The 18,902-nt window shown below is 46.0% G+C and overlaps 1 protein-coding gene, 1 non-coding gene and 2 pseudogenes across 3 annotated transcripts in view; all 4 read left to right on the top strand.

Annotated features, from left to right (window-relative positions):
• LOC147705924 (B-lymphocyte antigen CD19-like) overlaps nt 1-18,902 on the top strand; it is a 911,795-nt gene that overhangs the window by 7,651 nt on the left and 885,242 nt on the right. The gene's annotated exons all lie outside the window — the stretch shown is intronic.
• On the top strand, nt 5,760-6,914 carry LOC147705925 (18S ribosomal RNA; annotated as a pseudogene).
• LOC147705926 (5.8S ribosomal RNA) lies at nt 7,593-7,745 on the top strand. Its single transcript, XR_015298526.1, has one exon. It is a non-coding gene; the product is annotated as a 5.8S ribosomal RNA (ribosomal RNA).
• Nucleotides 7,956-10,110, top strand: LOC147705927 (28S ribosomal RNA; annotated as a pseudogene).

The following is an 18,902-nucleotide window of genomic DNA, read 5'->3' on the forward strand; positions in this document are numbered from 1 at the left end:
AAATGCCAGAAACCGGTCCTCGTAAGCTTGTTTCCGGTCCAGGGAAGGCATGGCTTGGCAGTTCGGGCTGGACTGTCCCATGGGGCACAGGGTCAGACTGATTTGTATATGGCCATGTCTGAACTGGGGTGGCAGAGTAGGCTAAAGAACGATGATGGACTAAACCCAGATCTGTTGACTGGGTGTGAGTGTTTGATTGATTCAGATACTCCGTCCATCACCACCCCCTTTTGGACCGCTTTGTTCGCCATAAGTTGGCAGGGTATGCTCAGGCGTGAGTCCCTTGCTAACTTTGCCACTGGATTCAAGCAAGCCGGGTTGAAGACGGCTGAAATGCCAGAAACTGATCCTCGTAAGCTTGTTTCCGGTCTAGGGAAGGCATGGCTTGGCAGTTTGGGCTGGACTGTTCTCATGGGGCACAGGGTCAGACTGATTTGCATATGGCCATGTCTGAACTGGGGTGGCAGAGTGGGCTAAAGAACGGTGATGGATTAAACCCAGATCTGTTGACTGGGTGTGAGTGTTTGATTGGTTCAGATGCTCCGTCCATCACCACCCCCTTTTGTACCGCTTTGTTCGCCATAAGTTGGCTGGGTATGCTCAGGCGTGAGCCCCTTGCTCACTTTGCCACTGGATTCAAGCATGCCGGGCTGAAGACGGCTGAAATGCCAGAAACTGGTCCTCGGAAGCTTGTTTGCGGTCTAGGGAAGGCATGGCTTGACAGTTCGGGTTGGACTGTTCCCATGGGGCACAGGGTCAGACTGATTTGCATATGGCCATGTCTGAACTGGGGTGGCAAAGTGGGCTAAAGAACGGTGATGGATTAAACCCAGATCTGTTGACTGGGTGTGAGTGTTTGATTGGTTCAGATGCTCCGTCCATCACCACCCCCTTTTGTACCGCTTTGTTCGCCATCAATCTTACGCGAACCAGAAATAAGGCCCTAAATCTATGAAATTACACATTTTTTATTATCCTTAGTGGCACGCCACAGATGCTTTTTGGTGGGTGCTGCTCTTGTACCTGGGCCCGAGAAACTCCTCATCCCAGACATTTACCATTTATGAGTCCGACGGTCACTTTCGAGTAAGTGTGCCCTGACCTGGCGCAGGTGCACACTTGCAAGTGCAAGGCCACGCACATCTGCCAGTAGGGCTGCCACTTTTCCAAGAGAAAAGTGCTGACCATGGTACATTGCTTATTTTATAATGAAAGTGACAATCTCTTACATCCAGTAATAACTTTTTTTGTATTTATCTGCAAAGAGCGTAAATAAAGTACTGCCTCCGAAAGAAACTTTTATTGTTTAATATCATGGTTACACAACTGTTTTACATTACAATGAACAAACCTAGTGCCCTTCCATTTCAACTCCTTTGCCGCAGTTTCAAGATCTTAGTTTCTTATTATTCAGATGGGTGTAAGTTCTGATATTTAACTGTTTCCAATGAGTTCATTGCTTGATTTTGATCTCGGTAAAGTGTCACTCATAGACGTTGAATGTCACTCCCAAGTACCCTGAAACTAAGAAAATGTCACCCATAAGCAATCCGAAGCCTTGGAAGCTACGAACGCTTTTTATGGGGTGGCAGTAAAGGTTAGTTGTAAAAACTTTTTTAAGAAAACACAGAAACAATAATCATTTAAATACTACCATGCTTATTCTTCTCTGCTTACCACAATTTCCAAAAACAAACCTTTAAATACACCTTCATACATGTATTTTGAATACAGTGACGAACAACAACACACACAAGGCATCAAGCAGACCATACAACTCTGGTCTATTTAATAAGAGATTGAATAATCCCAGAGGTCATCAATGGGTTGTCCTGCCTCTGGCATCCCACCGCGCGCGAAGGCTCTGCCTGCATCGGTGAGTTGGAAAGGCAGCAGCACACACACACTCCAGTACATCAATCGTTGGCGGCTGAAATGCCAGAAACTGATCCTCGTAAGCTTGTTTCCGGTCTAGGGAAGGCATGGCTTGACAGTTCGGGTTGGACTGTTCCCATGGGGCACAGGGTCAGACTGATTTGCATATGGCCATGTCTGAACTGGGTTGGCAGAGTGGGCTAAAGAACGGTGATGGATTAAACCCACAATTGTTGACTGGGTGTTAGTGTTTGATTGGTTCAGATGCTCCGTCCATCACCACCCTCTTTTGTACCGCTGCAAAATAACACAGCATATCAAAGCAGGCATATTTAAAAACACAAGACAAAGCCTGCCTATAAAAAAATAACACAAGTGGATTGATGAACAGCCCACAGAGCCTTTCGTGCTATCCTGTCCCATCCCCAGCCATGCTGACAGACTGGGTCAGGGGAGACAGGGAGTGTACAGCAGCATCCATTGGGCCATCTTCATCTAAGTTACACCCTCCCCTCCATGTGAGCCAAGCTGGGGGCCTGGTGTTGCTCTGTCCCTTGGGCCATTCAAACCTTGGCTCCCCAGCAACAAATACAAACCATGTAATAAACATAAAACAAGCAAAAACACACTCCATTCAGTGATTGTAAACTAAGCAAATAACTCACTGACCACTGCTTTGAGCAGCAAGTGTGCAGGCAACTCACACAACAACAAGTAACCCATAAGCATTCCATCACCTCTAAACTTCTTGAAATCACTCCATCAGAAGGACACAAGTATAGGAAGTGCCTGCAGAAGGAGAGAGTGAAAGGACAGCAATGGAGAGGAAGATGAAGCATTAAACTTGCAGATGAGGGGCTTCAGAAAGAAATGTATGGTATTGGTGTTTTAAAAAGTTAGCTCAAAATGTCTCCTATGAAATGCAGTGTCCCTTGTTCTGTACAAGCAAAAAGAAAATTCCTGAGTGACATTGTTACAGTAGTTGCAAATAGGTAAGACAGGTGTAAAGGACAACTAGTTCTAGAGGTTGAAGTAGGGAGGATTTTTTTGGAACTACATCCTCAAGCTTTTTGAATTTGACCAAATAAGTAGCTATACTTACTGTCAAAAAACAACTGTTCCTGCAACGTTAATGTCCACTTTCGGCTGCCTCAGTCTGAAAGCGAAACAATGCTTTCTTCTACTCTGTGAAGGGAAAGAAGAAACAGACAGCTGAAGAAAAACAAGGAACATTCCGGCATTTTCACGCTTTCTGCTTGTTGAGACTGTGGCAAAGTCCAGCAAAGTACACATTCCCCAAATATTTGAAGGCCTTTTTTGATAAAGTGTACCACCTAATGCGTATCTGTGAGTATTTCTATGCATCCTTTCCACTACTGACATGAAGCATGCAAATATGGTTATTTCCGGGAGACATGGATATGCATGGGTTCTTGAATGGTTAGAACACAAGCTCCTTCCCTAGGGTGTGACAGGGCAGTGAGGTAACGCAAAATGATGGGTCTCCCTGCATGAAATAACCCCCAACCCATAGTCTCCCAAATTTCACAAATATTAAATGGCATTGGCCTCCCAGAGGCGCATCTAGAGTCAAAATCAGCCGAGTGTAGCTGCAGGGGCTCTAAGAAGGGGTTAAAGAACAACAATGCCTCGTTAAGTAAATGGCCTTTTTAAAGACCTGTGAAGTACTCGGTGCGGTTGCAGTAAGACAGATGGCAGAGCACATCAGCCTCTCTTCCCCCATGTGAGCCAGGCAGGTGGCCTGGTGTTGCTCTGGCCATTGGGACATTCACACCTCGGCTCCCCATGTGCCGAACCGGGCCAGACACAACAGAGACTTAATGATGCACCAATCCACTGTCAGCATAACATGACGGCATGGGCCACGCGAATGGAACCATATAACTCATAAGAGCACTTAACAGTGGGAAACCCTGCAAAACTAACAAGACGGCAGATGGTCAATGCTTCAACACTAAACAGCGCAAATTACAAAAGAAGACATCATCTAACCAACGGCCATACCCAAGTCACCAGAACCCACCAGATGCACCTACACCAACTTTATTCATTTGGAGTGTTAATTCACTCTACAGACTCTCATATAGGGCTCCGAACCCATAATATAGCTTAAAAATATTCAGAACTTGCTCGTTTTCAGCCAGCACCAATATGAAGTTTAGAGACTGAAAAGGAAAGCGTGCATATAATACAATCACAGAGGAGCAGCGCCCTGATATTCTTAAAGGATTCATTTACATCATTGAGAAATAAGACGCAGAGATGGACCTTGGTTTCAAAACATTGAACACAAAGATTTTAAGCATAGAAAAAGTAGTCATCAGCGAAACGTGTCAGATAAAAACCCACTAATTACTAAAGAAGTGTGACGCATAAATAATACTTCAAGTAGGAAACCACGTGCATAGGAATAAAAGAACAAGAAAGCATACAAATGAGAGGCTGTATATCTTGTGAGCCTATGGAATACTACAGTAAAAAACATTGTCTGCACAGATTCCTGGTCTTTATTCGAAAACATCATAAGACAGGGCATACAAGTGTGGTTACTATAGATAAGATATCTTGATAACAGGTTAATGGATATAGAGTTCGCTGCCACGGACGTTTTGAAATCCGCACAAGTCAAATGTATTATGGGCTGAGCGGATTCCTCCCCGATTTAGTCATGAATTACATGTGCAACATACATCTCAACAACAGCGTTGCAACCTTCGGAGCTACATAGTAACACTGAAAATACACATTTCTTATGGGTCCCTTGATCCCAGTATTCCGCCATATTAAAGTAAACCTTTCACACTCAATTGTGTACTTGTATGTTTGGAGATGCGGTGTTCTCTCTTCAGACGCAAGTCTCCTATAAATACCATTGATAATCGTGTTTCTGTTGTGCAATCTAATCTAGTTAAACAAATATATGAAATACCAAACAAGCCTTTATTACGGTTAACGGATCGATTGCTTCAACTAGATTCCTATTAAGGATATTAAAGTTGTTACTTAGGCAGTTTTCATACCAAGTCGCTTGATTTGCCACCAATTACAGATATTTTCCTAAAACCAGAAAAGCGTGCACATTTAATTAGCTTTCAACCCAGTCTGGCAACTAAGCCTCCCACTGTGTCAAACACTGTCGAAAAACAAAAACAACCTATGCACCACGGCGATGCTTTCCATGGGTGGGCAATTCACAATTAGTTTATGTGGGGCGATTATTGCCAGGGTCACACCCCTATATCCACAAAGTCTACCACTTTCTACTGGGCTACAACGGTTCTCCTCGCCACTCAGCTAACTTAGAATGCTAATGAAGATTCTTGTTTTAGACTTCCTTCTGTGGAGGGAAATTTAAACTACTGCCAGAACACTGACATTATTTAAAATTAACAATGTCCCTTTGCCAACTTCCATAAACCACAGCATCTCCCCACAGGCACACAAAAATACACAATACAAATTATAGGAATCTGTTTAATTGTTGAAAACTATTGAGTATTCCCTCCTCTGGGTTCATTGTATTTTTAATCTGACGCACCAGTAGGTAGCTGCGGGGACATTGGTGGCAGTAGTGCAGAAGAGCTGTGGCGCCGTGGCCTACTATGTTGAAATTATAGTTGCTTTTATTTCCAAGAAGGTGCTACAGAGGGAATTTTCTTAGCTTGCATTAGTGCCTATGGTACCCTTGCTGTGACTCACATTCCGAGCTGCTTCCTTCTCGGGCACAAATTGCTGTTGGTTTGCAATGCTTTGGCTCCATCAAGTGGCCAAGTGGTGCAACAACTATGAAAATCAGTGACACTTGGTTTAAACCGGGTCAGCTGATTTTTATCCGGTAGGGTACTGTCAGGCATAGTCGGTTCTAACTGATTTCCGGACAGCCTACGTATATCAAAGTTGCTGCAGTTAAAAAGCTCATAGTTGGATCTTGGGATTGAGCTGGTGGTCCGCCGCTAGGCGAGCTACCACCTGTCCCAGCCACAGCACCCCATTAATGGTCTTGACTGAGTGTCCTGGGGGTCCCAAGCCTTTACTTTGAAAACATTAAAGTGGTCAAAGCAGGCGGGTCGCCTGAATACTTCAGCTAGGAAAAATGGAACAGGACTCTGGTTCTATTTTGTTGGTTTTCAGAACGGGGGCCATGAATAAGCGGGATGGCTGGGGGCATTCGTATTGTGTCGATAGAGGTGAAATTCCTGGACCAGCGCAAGACGAACCAAAGTGGAAGCATTAGCCAAGAATGTTTTCATTAATCAAGAATGAAAGTAGGAGGTTCGAAGACAATCATATACTGTCATAGTTCTGACCATGTACAATGCCGACTAGCGTTCTGGCGGCGTTATTCCCATGACCCGCCGAGCAGCTTCCAGGAAACCAGAGTCTTTGGTTTCCTGGGGGAGTATGGTTGCAAAGCTGAAACTTAAAGGAATTGACGGAAGGGCACCACCAGGAGTGGTGCCTGCGGCCTAATTTGACCCAACATGGGAAACCTCACCCAGCCCAGACACGGAAAAGATTGACAGATTGATAGCTCTTTCTTGATTCTGTGGGTGGTGGTGCATGGCCGTTCTTAGTTGGTGGAGAGATTTGTCTGGCTGATTCTGATAACAACGAGACTCCTCTATGCTAACCAGTGACGTGACCCCCAGTGGTCCGCGTCCAACTTCTTAGAGGGACAAGTGGTGTTCAGCCACACGAGATCGAACAATAACAGGTCTGTGATGCCCTTAGATGTCCAGTTCTGCACATGCGCTACAGGATCAGCATGTGTCTACCCTTCACCGACAGGTGCGGGTAACTCACTGAACCCCGTTCGTGATAGGGCTCCCGTTTATTTTGCCCTTGTTCACACCGCTGTTGCTACTACTGATTGGATGGTTTAGTGAGGTCCTCGATCGGCCCCGCTCTGGTCGGCAACAACCCTGGTGGAGCGCTGAGAAGACGATCAAACCTGACTACCTAGAGGAAGTAAAAGTTGTAACAAGGTTTCAGTTGGTGAACCTGCAGAAGGATTATTAATGGTGGAGCGGCTCGAGCAATGAAAGGTGCCAGTCCGAAACCCTCGGCTGCCTCCTGCAAGCACTCCCTGGGCACTGGGCCCAGCCTTGCCCTCACACCCATGGCTCATGGCCACATGGAGTGCATGGGTGAGGATCGGGCCCCGGCTGCTCTTCCCCTACTGGGGAAGGACCCAACCGATGCATCAGGGACAGGGGATGGGACGGCCCCCAGCCCTTGTCCCTCTACCTGGGAAGGGCACAGTGGGAGGCATGCGGGATGGGGAGCTACCTGACACTTCCCTTCCAGTGCCTCTGACCCAGGCAAGGGTGGGGTGGGCTACTCACCAGCCCACCGGCACGGCTCGGGGCTACCCGGCAATGGATGGCTGATGTGCAGGTGGGGCAACCCGCCCTCATTACCAGGTACCCGGTTTGACCGGGTCCTGTGCGGCCTGGCTGAGGGGTTTAAAGACTCGCGCGGTCCCTCCCGCTTTCTCGGGGAATGACTGGCGGCGGTGGAGGGGTTCCCAGGCCAAGCACGAGGTAACCCTTTTTTTCTCCCAACGGTGCAGTGTGACTCCCAGAGGGGAAGCCATGAATGAGGTGCCAGGACTGTCTCAACGTGCAGACAGTGGACGGATGGCATCACCTTCCTCCCACCTCTCCTGCACGGAACATTTTCAAAAAGTTGCCTGTGACTCTTGGCGATGGATCACTTGGCTCACACGTTGGTGAAGAACGTAGTTACCTACGAGAATCAGTGTGAATTGCAGGACACATTGATCATCGACACTTTGAATGCCCCTTGCAGCCCGGGTTCCTCCCGGGGCTATGCCTGTCTAAGGGTTGCTCGATTGTCAATCGACCCGGGGCTTTTCCCGGGACATGGTTGAGGCCGTTGCAGGGTTAGCTCTGCTTCCCTTCATCCCCCCACAAAGTCATAACCCCAATCGCCCAGGGAAAGAGGGCACACGCTGCCGGGACACCACGCCTTCCCCGGCGGCTCCCCTCAACACTTTGGCTTTTTTTCTGACTACGAGCTCAGATCAGACATGGCAACCTGCTGAATTTAAGCAAAGGAAAAGAAACTAACCAGGATTCCCCCAGTAACGGCAATTGAAGAGAGAAGAGCACAGTGCCCAATCCCCACCCAGTGATGGACTTGGGAAATGTGGCATACAGAAGAGTCCCCGTAATCACTCAGGGGGCCCAAGTCCTTATGATCCAGGCATACCCCATGGACAGTGTTAGGCCAGGAGCGCCCCCTGGCAAGCCAGGATCGGGTCTTCTTGGAATCGGGTTGCTTGGGAATACAGCCCAAAGTGGGTGGCAAACTCCAGCTAAGGCTAAATACGGGCGCGAGACCGATAGCCAACAAGTACTGTAAGGGAAAGTTGAAAGGTACTTTGAAGAGAGAGTTCAAAAGGGTGTGAAACCGTTGAGAGGTAAACGGGTGGGGTCCGTGCAGTCTTCCCGGAGGTTTCAACATGGCAGAAAGGTCGGTGGCCCAGAAGTTCCAGACCCCCTCCGCGGGACCAGTGACTGGGCCTACCTGGCCCCCACAGGGTACATTTCCTCCATGTCGGTGCGCCATGACCGGCTCTGGGTCAGCTGGAAAGGTTTTTGGGTGGCAGGTGGCCCTTTGCTCCGGCAGAGGGTGTCACAGCCTCCTGGCAGCAGCTTCACCGTGTCCGCAGGGCTGAGGGAGATTTGACCTGCTCCGCTCCCCCCAGGCACCTACTCCTGCTGCCCATTGGGGCGCGCTGGGGTGGGAAAGGGAGGACGGGGCCCCCTGTTCCCACTGTGACTGTTGACTGAGGTGGACTATGCTCAGTGTACCCCGACCATGTCGCACTGCTGGGTGGGGAGGCCCATACCGGGACAGGGGTCTGTGGCGATGTCAGGTACCCATCCGACCCGTCTTGAAACACGGACCAAGGAGGCTAACACGCACGCGAGTCAGATGGCCGAGCAAAACCCTGTGGGGCAATGAAGGTGAGGGCCGGTGGACGGCTGCTTAGGTGAAATCCCACCATGCTGCCAGCGATAGGCGCTCCATCGGCTAGCTTGTTCACTCCATCAGAGAGGTGGAGCATGAGCATGCGTGATAGGACCTGAAAGATGGTGAACTATGCCTGGGTAGGGCAAAGCCAGAGGAAACTCTGATGGAGATCCGTAGCGGTCCTGACATGCAAAACGGTTGTCCGACCTGGGTATAGGGGTGAAAGACTAATGAAAACATCCAGTAGCTGGTTCCCTCTGAAGTTTCCCTCAGGATAGCTGGCGCCTCGGAGTCCCAGTTCTGTCTGGTAAAGCAAATAATTAGAGGTCTTGGGGATGAAACAATCTCAACCTATTCTGAAACTCTAGAGCTGGGCATGGAATGTGAGTGCCTAGTGGGCCACTTCTGATAAGCAGAACAGACGCTGTGGGATGAACCGAATGCCGGGTTAAGGCGCCCAATGCTGATGCTCATCAGACCCCATAAAAGGTGCTGGTTGATATAGACAGCAGGATGGTGGCCATGGAAGTCAGAATCAGCTAAGTAGTGTGTAACAACTCACTTGGCGTATCAACTAGCCCTAAAAATGGATAGCGCTGGAGCGTCGGGCCCACACCCGGCCATCGCCAGTGCTGAGAGCTGCGGGGCTAAGCAGTGATGAGTAGGAGGGCCACTGAGGTGTGCACGAAAGCCTGGGACAAGGGCCCAGGTGGAGCCGCCGCAGTTGCAGATCTTGGTGGTAGTAGCAAATATTCAAACAATAACTTTGAAGGCAGAAGTGGAGAAGAGTTCCATGTGAACAGCAGTTGAACATGGGTCAGTCGGTCCTAAGAGATAGGTGAGCGTCGTTCGGAAGGGACAGGCGATGGCCTCCATTGTCCTTGGCCGATTGAAAGGGAGTCGAGTTCAGATCCCCGAACCAGGAGTGGCGGAGATGGGAAACCTTGCGGCGTCCAGTGCAGTAACGCAAATGAATCCCGAGAAGCCGGCAGGAGCCCCGGGGAGAGTTTTCTTTTCTTTGTGATGTGCAGGGTGCCCTGGAATGGGTCCGCCCCGAGAGAGGGGCCCGAGCCATGGAAAGCGTTGTGGTTCCGGCGGCATCCAGTGAGCTCTTGCTTGTCCTTGAAAATACGGGGTAAATGGTGTCAATCTCACGCTGGGCCGTAACTATATCTGCAGCAGTTCTCCAAGGTGAACAGCCGCTGATATGTTGGAACAATGTAGGTAAGGGAAATCGGAAAGTCAGATCCGTAATTTTGGGATAAGGATTAGCTCTAAGGGCTGGGTTGGTCAAGCAGGGGTAGGAAGTGAGTCTGGGCGTGTGCTGCGGCTGGACAAGGTACCTCCCTCCGGGGCTGCAGCGGCTCTGGACTCAGGCCGGGCACTTCCTGTGGATCACCCCAGCTGCGGTGGTCGCCTCTCCCCGTGCCCCATCCCCCGGGGCCGGTGTTCTGCCTTGGCCAGTGCCTAGCAGCTGACTTTGAACTGGTGCAGGCCAGGGAAATCTGACTGTTTAATTAAAACAAAGCATTGTGAAGGCCTGAGGCAATTAAAAACCCCTTTAAGATGGTGAAAGGAGGTGCTGTCTTTTCCAGAAATCATTAACCTCCTTACTGACTTTGACAACCCAGCACCCGCTTCAAACAATGCAATAAGTAAGAATGATTCAGGTCATGCTATAGCACCTAGTTCATCCTCCATAGCAGACAAAGACAAAACAGTAGATCTCAGCAAAGCCCTTGAATTTGTGGCCTCCTCAGACAAGAATGACATTGTGACAAGTAACTTTGAAAATCTACCCAATGTGTACACGGTCAGTAAAGAATTGAATCCAAAGACAAGTGATTATACAAAAAAAGTCACATATTGGAAATACCCAAACAAAAAATATAATTGTGACTTGTGTGGAGACATTTTGTGAACATTTAAAGAACTTAGAAAACATGCCTCTAACAAGCATAAAGGCCTCTATCTCAAAACCTATTGCTCAAAATGTGACAAAGAAGCCAAATACCATAATATTGCATGCCATTATGCCAAATGTAAAGGAAGACCTCAAAAAGGAGAGCTGCAATTCCTGTGCAGCTTCTGTGACCTTAGAATCAGATCAAAGATTGGAGTTTCACAACATGCTTGGCATGCGCATCCAAGAGTACAAAATGAGGCAAGATTAGCAGCTCTAGCAAGCTGCAAACCATTAAAATGATTGACACAGGAAGAAATAGTGCTATTAGCAGAATTGGAAAAAGTGTATGAGAACAAGAGAAACATTAATGGACTGATGGTTCTGCATTTTGACAATAAAAACAGAAAACAAATTGCAGAAAAAAGAAGAGATAGAAGAGATAATAGCAAATAATCGGCAAAGGATGTACTGCAAGCATCCAATATCTCTCAGAATGACTCCTGCAATGAACCAGAAATTTCAGTGAAAATAACAACGGAGACTGTATCAATTGGAAACGAGCGCCAAAAAAAACAACTTTGATGAACTGAATGATAGAATCACAGAAGTCGAGAGGTACACCAAAAACATCCAGCGTCACAATGCTGCTATGGATCTGATGGATGAGGTAGTGACTTATATCTCAGAAAACACCAATGATATAAGTCCTGTACCATCAAATCATACCAAACCAATGAGAAAACCCAACAATGAGCATATGAACTCTGTTCAAGATGAGCAACAGATTGCCTCAGTACAAAACAAGATAGCAAAGAAAGATAAGAAAAATGGAAGGCTCAATCGGACACACAAGAACAATTATGCAAAAGCAAAGGACAGCTACAAAGAATACCAGGCAATGTGTAAGAAAGACAAAAAGAAAATTGCCAGGATAATCACTGATGGGGCAGAAGATTCCACCTGCCAAATCAGTGCTGATGAAATCTTCTAATATAAAGACATATTTGAAAAAGAAAACAAGAAAAATCTTAAATTCATCCCAATTAATCGGATACCGGATGAATGGGAAATTGGAAGACTGTGTAAAGAAATGACACTGCTCAAAATAACTAAAGCCTTCGATGAATCGGATTTAAAGAAAGCAGTGGGGCCTGACAAGATCGGTCTGAGTGACTTAAATAACGTGCATAACAATCAACCAAGACTGCTGCCCAGAATCGTATCATTTTGGTTATCGATGAGAAGAGTACCAGAAAGTAATAAAAAGTACTGGTCGATATTAATACCTAAGAATGTACCAATTACCGTACTTAAAAAAATTAGTAATTGGCGACCAATTACCATTGGTACGACATACATGAAGTTGTTCACGAAAATACTAACTAAAAGACTCACATCTTTCTTTGAATTGAATACGAGACAAAAAGGCTTCATGAAGGTGAGAGGTTGTCTCAAAAATCTGACTTCTGCAAAACAGTCTTGGCACAGAGTTCCATCATGCATCAGAGATATAATAAAAGACTTATACACTGACTTAACAACATTTTTCAAGGGGAAAAACAATGAAGCAACTCCAGAAATAACAATGAAGTCGAGAGCTATGCAAGGTGACTCTTTATCCTCACTTGTGTTTAACTTTGCTATGGATCCTTTGATCTGTGATCTTCAGAAATACGACTTCACATTTGGCTCCGATGGTCTCATTAAGCAAATCTCCACTCTTGCCTTTGCCGATGACATCGCAGTACTCAGCAACACCTGGGAAGGAATGAGTACAAATCTGAAAATGTATGTGAAAAAAAGCACATGGATTTCATATAAGTCACCATAAAGATAAGATCCTGGTTAACAACTGTAAACCATGACAATTTGAAAAACAAAATATTGAAAACACTCATCCAGGAGAAAGTGAGAGATACCTCGGATTGAACTTTGATCCAAACACAGGCCATTCAAGCAACAACAAAATTAATGAGGTTCTTGTTGACTGGGCTCAAAAACCCAACAATCTACCACTTAAGCCCACACAGAAAATAGAATTACTGTGTCAATATTTGATCCCTAAACTGTCATTTGAACTGGAAATTACAGGAATAGAAGCTAAACTTTAAACATTCTGGATCAAACAATAAAAAAGTATGTCAAACATTTCCTACACCTACCTGCATACACATGTGATGGGCTCCTGTATTCGAAAAGATCCTTTGGGGCCCTCAATATGCCAAAGTTATGTACGACAATTGGTCTAAAGCAAGTCAATAGTTTATTGTATCTCAAGGATGCTCCAGATCTATACATAGCTCATTCATTCATGTATGCAGGAGAAGTAATCAATGAAAAAATTGATTGCATCTTCAAAACACACAAACTCAACATTTTAGACAGTAGATTTCTGAGTTATGGAATGAATTTGGTAGCAACATATGATTGGAGGAAAGAGGAATTTGAGAAATGGGCAAATCTCCCTGTCCAAGGCAATGGTATAACATACTTAGCAAGCAATCCAACCTCAAATTTATGGATCAGCAAACATAATAAAATGAAAGAAAATCAATACATAGCTGATGTTGAGAGGAAATGTTTTGTATACTAGAGAAACCATCACTAGGGGAAGAAATCGTACATTTGCTACTTGTAGATACTCTAAAGATGTGTGCGAAAAAATGTCACATATTTCAGGAGCAGGTCCTAAAACCAAGGACATAATAGTCAAGGTGAACTAAGAAAACCAGATGTAGTGTTCACCAAAAATGGTACAGCTGTAGTGATTGATGTTTCAATTTGTTATGAAAATTCACAGAATTCCCTTGAATTAGCGTTCAAGAGTGAAGTTAAATACAATCTGGATCTATCGCAGCAAATCAAAGATCTTACCAACTGTAGCACTGTCAAATTTCATGGCTTTATTATCGGATGTCGGGGTATTTGGCCTCAATGTAATGATGTTGCTCTGGCTGATCTTGGTCTGCAAATATCGTCCCTTTTCAAGAAGAATGTTTGACTGACTACTTTAATGGACACTCTTAAAAAGTGCCAAGTATACATGGACAATTAAATTTCAAGCTATCTCTGCTAGGTGATGTATGGAGCGCTACCCACTTGCGCTCCTTCCAGGATTTAGAGACCCGACATTCCCTTCACTCATCTCAGTTTTTCCGATACTTGCAGCTGCGCCATGCCCTTCACTCCTATATTTCGGACGTTACTGCGTTGCCCGAGTATAGTCCACCTGAGGCCCAGGTCATGACTGGCGACCTGGGACGGGGAAGGATCTCCCGTATTTACCGTTCACTCACCAACAACACTCCCAACGCCCTTTCTCAACTCTGGGACAATTGGGAGGGTTGACTGGGGACTCTGGATGACGCTGACTAGAGGGACGCTCTGATGGCCCCTAAAGTAATTGCGGTCTCAGCGAGGCTGCGGCTAGTCCAAATATACTCTTGCATGCTGCCTATCTTACACCGCTGCGTCTTTACCGCGTGGGTCTTCAACTAGATGCCCTCTGTCCCCGCTGTCCCCACTCCCAGGCTGATTTTTATCATATGATGTGGCTTTGCCCTGCAATTCAGGGGTATTGGGAGTCAGTAACGGGAGAGTTCTTGGAGGTATTGGGCTGGGAGGTTCCCATCGACCCTACACATGTTCTCCTGTGTAGTGTAGTTCCTATATTCCCAATAGGCTCTGCACATTGGAATAATATAGCCTGTAGATTAGACATACGACGGAGGTTGACTAGGTCTCTACCGAATATACTAAACTGAATTGTGTGTGCCAGCTAGCTCCGAGGTCACTAGAAACTTTCTAAAATTCACAAGAACGGATTAGTCTCTGACAACCTCATAAACATGAAAACTTTGTTTCCCCAAGATAAAACGTATCTGCAGAGTCGTGGAAACAATAGACAGATATTTCACTCAGTCAATCGTGCATGCTTTGTTTCACTAGAGGTGCAGAGAAATATATAGACGGGCGTTTTCAATAAAAAGATTTATTGAACAGTCTTCTTTCTCAAGCATAAGAAATGAACTGCTACAATCGTAACACAGTTTGTAAGATATAATGCGTACAGTATAAATAGTAGAATAAAATAATACTGTAAGAGCATTGTATGGTTCTTAAACCATATAAAAATACATACATAAATAACAGAGGCTAAAAGTACTCAACTGGTGCTTCTAAAATACGCCTACCCCGGTGTACCTAACCTAAGCTTAGTACAAGGGAGGAAGTAAGTGAGGTGTAGCATAAATGTAGTATTCTTTTGCCAAGAATCTGCCCAAGATTTCTCTAAGAGTCTAATCAGCTCCGTACCTTAGTTTAGAATGAAGAAGGCTGGTCTCTGGACTCGATTTCCCAACAACCCGCAAGGGTAGCTTGGAAACACTGGAGATGGATTTCTTGGCAGGAGAAATGACAGCGTCTCTCTCAGTGCGTCTGCTGGAGGGTCGGCTTCCTTCGGCACTTGCTGTAGCAGGGCGCGTTGGGCAAGTAGATAGTCAAACTGCTCCAAACCACTGTGTGTTTTCTTGGGCAAGTGGGGGCATATTTATACCTTGAAGGTGCCTGGTTTGACGTATGGTTGGACATAATAACGTCATCAAAGAGTCTCAGTTCTTTGAAAACTTCATGAGTTCTTGGATAAATCAGTGCACAGGCAAGGGGAAGTCCCTGACTGGTAAAGGCGGGTTTTTCCAAGAAATCGTTGTGGATTTTCGGAACTAGTGGAAGTAGCCCTGCCGTATTTGGACTGCATGAGCTATGCTTAAATATGGTTATGATTTCATTGCCTAAATAAGGATTAGCCGCCCGATTCATGAACCTAAATTGCGCTCGCAAGGGGCCGGATTCTGAGAATCCGGCCCTTTGCGAGAGCGATTTTTGCATTTGGGATTCAGCATCCCAAATGCAAAAATCGCTAATTGCGATGTCGCAAATGTGCGAGGAATTACATTTAAGGAATCTCTATTAGAGATTCCTTAAATGCAATTCAACATCCAATTTAAATTTGCGAATTCGCAATTTCTTGCCGCAATTTACCGCGAGGTCAGACCTCGCGGTAAATTGCGAAAACTCAGAAAAATGCATTTAAATGCATTTTTCTGAGTTGCATGTTACACACACACACATGTCCTTTGGACATGTGTGTGTGCAACACCTGTGTGAAATTTCACTTGAGGGGTGCTACAGGGTGTCCTGTGGACACCCCTGGCACCCTTCAAATCGCAATCTTATTTGCGATTAGCTAATTGCTAATCGCAAATAAGGAATACTCTCCATTCATTCCTATGGGCCTTTTGGCCCGTAGGAATGAATGGCGAGTTATTCCTTATTTGCGATTAGCAATTTCTAATCGCAAATAAGGAATCAGTAGGAATCGCATTTTATTATGCGATTCCTACATGATTACCGTTTTGCGAGTCCTTAATAGCGAATCGCTATGATTCGCTATTAGGGGCTCGCAAAACGACCCGTTGATGAATCAGGCTGATAGTGATTTATACCTATATAAGGGCATGAATCGGGAAACTTACAATAGGGTCCTAAAATAATACACCCACTCCACGCTATTATGTTCATCTAAGAGTATATACTAAAACATATAATCTAGAGCATGTGTTTGCAACCCCAAAAAATCATATAAAATGCATTTTAGAAATGGCTGCACATGTAAAAATGAGCATTTTGTATAGTACATATTTAAAGCAAATGACTTCATTGTAAGCATATGAAAGGATATCAGCAATGCTAACTGAATGAATCACGAAAATTACATTTATGAAATGGCTTTTAGTTACAGAAAAAAAAAGGTCGAGACCATCCCATGGCAGAAAATAAATATTTTAGGCTAATATTGTTTCTTAGGAAGTGTTCAAGGAATTCTTGTTCTCTAAGAATAGTTCTGCTTTAAGCAGATTACTTAGTGCCAAAGTTCAGTCTGTTTTGGAAAAAAAATCAAATAAACATGGAAGCTTTTATCTTGAAAAAGTAAAGGTCGAATTTCAGAGTTCATAAGAACGCTGTGTGCTTAATTTCAAAAGTTATTCTCGGTGTCAGGAGAAAAAATTAAGTCATCAAGGCTGGCAAAGAAATCGTCTACCACAGTAGATGAAAGTACAATACTTCATTAAAAAGGTCAATTGTGCACAGATGCGAAGCATCGCCGTCAGCGTCAGCCGTGTTAGCAATGTTCATATCAGATGGTACCTGTGTGCCTGTTGATTCACGTATCTCACCTCCAGTTGGATTTGCTGGTGAGACCTCAATGAATGCTGTCATCAGGATTGGTAGCCGTTGGGGGCAACACAACACTTGAGCCATTACTGGACCCAGTAATGCGTCAGCATCCGTTGGCGCAACTGATGGTAGTGTTAGACAGACATCTAACACGCATTCCTCTCCACAAAGTAGGCATCGTAGCCAGGTAAGATGAAATCTTGCCAGATTGGTCTGAATTACAGGAACCATGTGGTATTCAGATCTCTCAAACGAGCCAAGCCAAGGATCTGTGTTATTCTGTCACGGTACCTAATTGACTGTAGCGCATGTTTCATGCCGGCTTGGGTATAGTTGGTGGCCTGATTTGCCATAAATAAGCATTAGGAATAAAAATAAGATCCCTGCTACGAGTCTCAAGATGAGAGGCAGGCCGCCGAACCCAGAGTGAATGAAGTTTGGAAAAACGCCCAGGACTGCTTCAAAGGGTGCTAACAGTCCTGAAAAAATTGTCTTAAATACATGTGCAATACCGCTGGTATCAGACATGTTGAAGATACAACCTAACATTTCTGCTAAATGTACTGGGCAGTTTGTTGATAATAATGCATGAATCTCTGAAGAAGTACTTGCAACTTATTATTATTATTATTATTATTATTGGGACATTTGTTAAGCGCTGCGATTACGCACACCGGCGTGTCCACGCGCTGAAAGTGGAAGTAGGCAGATAACAGTGAGCACCAAAGCTACCTGGAACCTTATTTACTATAAAGATAAGTTTTTAATTTCGCCCGGAATCTCGCCTCATCTGGTTCCAGGCGCAGGTTCGTGGGCAGTTTGTTCCAGTTGGTTGCTGCCAGGTGTCTAAACGACCTGCCTCCCATGCGGGCTTTTTTAATTCTAGGAGTCCGCAGCAGGCCACCCCCTGCAGATCTGAGCGCGCGAGCTGGTGTGTACGCTGTGATCAGATTCGTCAGAGGGGCCGGTGCTCTGCCATTCAGAATACGATGACAGGTGCAAAGGGCTTTGTACTCTACCCTTCTCCTCACCGGGAGCCAGTGAAGCTGCTGGAGGGCCGCCCTAGAAGGCGCCCTTTTTGGCAGTCTGAGAATCAGACGCGCTGCCGCATTCTGCAACACTTGCAGCCGGGCCATACTTTTTTCTGGAGCCCCCAGGTACAGCAGGTTCCCATAGTCCGCCCTCGCCGTGACCAGGGCATGAACCAGGGTTTGGCGTGCTTCAAGCGGGAGTAGGTCCAGGACCTTTCTCAGCCTCTTCAGAATGCCGAAGCAGACTCCCACCACCCGATTGATCTGGGGGCCGAAAGTAAGCCCAGCGTCAAACCACACCCCCAAGTTGCGCGCCTCAAGGCACGGGGTAGGGGAGGGTCCAAGGCAGGAGGGCCACCACGCCGACGACCAGGCAGACTGGGCTCTCCCTACCACCAACACCTCTGTCTTGCTACCGTTCAGCTTCAAACAGTTATTGGCCATCCATTCGGCAAGATCTTTCATGCACGAACGGAAGCCATCGGCAGCAAGACAGGGCGCCTGCGACAGGGAGATCACCAGCTGCGTGTCGTCGGCGTAGGACACCAGTTGGAGGCCATGGCTCTCTACGATCGATGCAACAGGCGCGACATACAAATTAAAGAGGGTTGGGCTCAAAGACGAGCCCTGCGGCACGCCTTGGCCCAAAGGCACCCCCCTTGAATAGCAGTCTCCCTGCCTGACTTGAAAACTTCTCTCATTGAGGAAGTCATGGATCCATCTCAGCGCGGTGCCAGATATGCCACCACTGTTCAGACACTGTAGCAGGATGTTATGAGCTACAGTGTCGAACGCCGCGCTGAGGTCCAGCAGGATCAGCGCCATAGTTT

This window comes from Lissotriton vulgaris, chromosome 7, assembly GCF_964263255.1.
Source record: "Lissotriton vulgaris chromosome 7, aLisVul1.2, whole genome shotgun sequence".
Classification (NCBI taxonomy): domain Eukaryota; kingdom Metazoa; phylum Chordata; class Amphibia; order Caudata; family Salamandridae; genus Lissotriton; species Lissotriton vulgaris.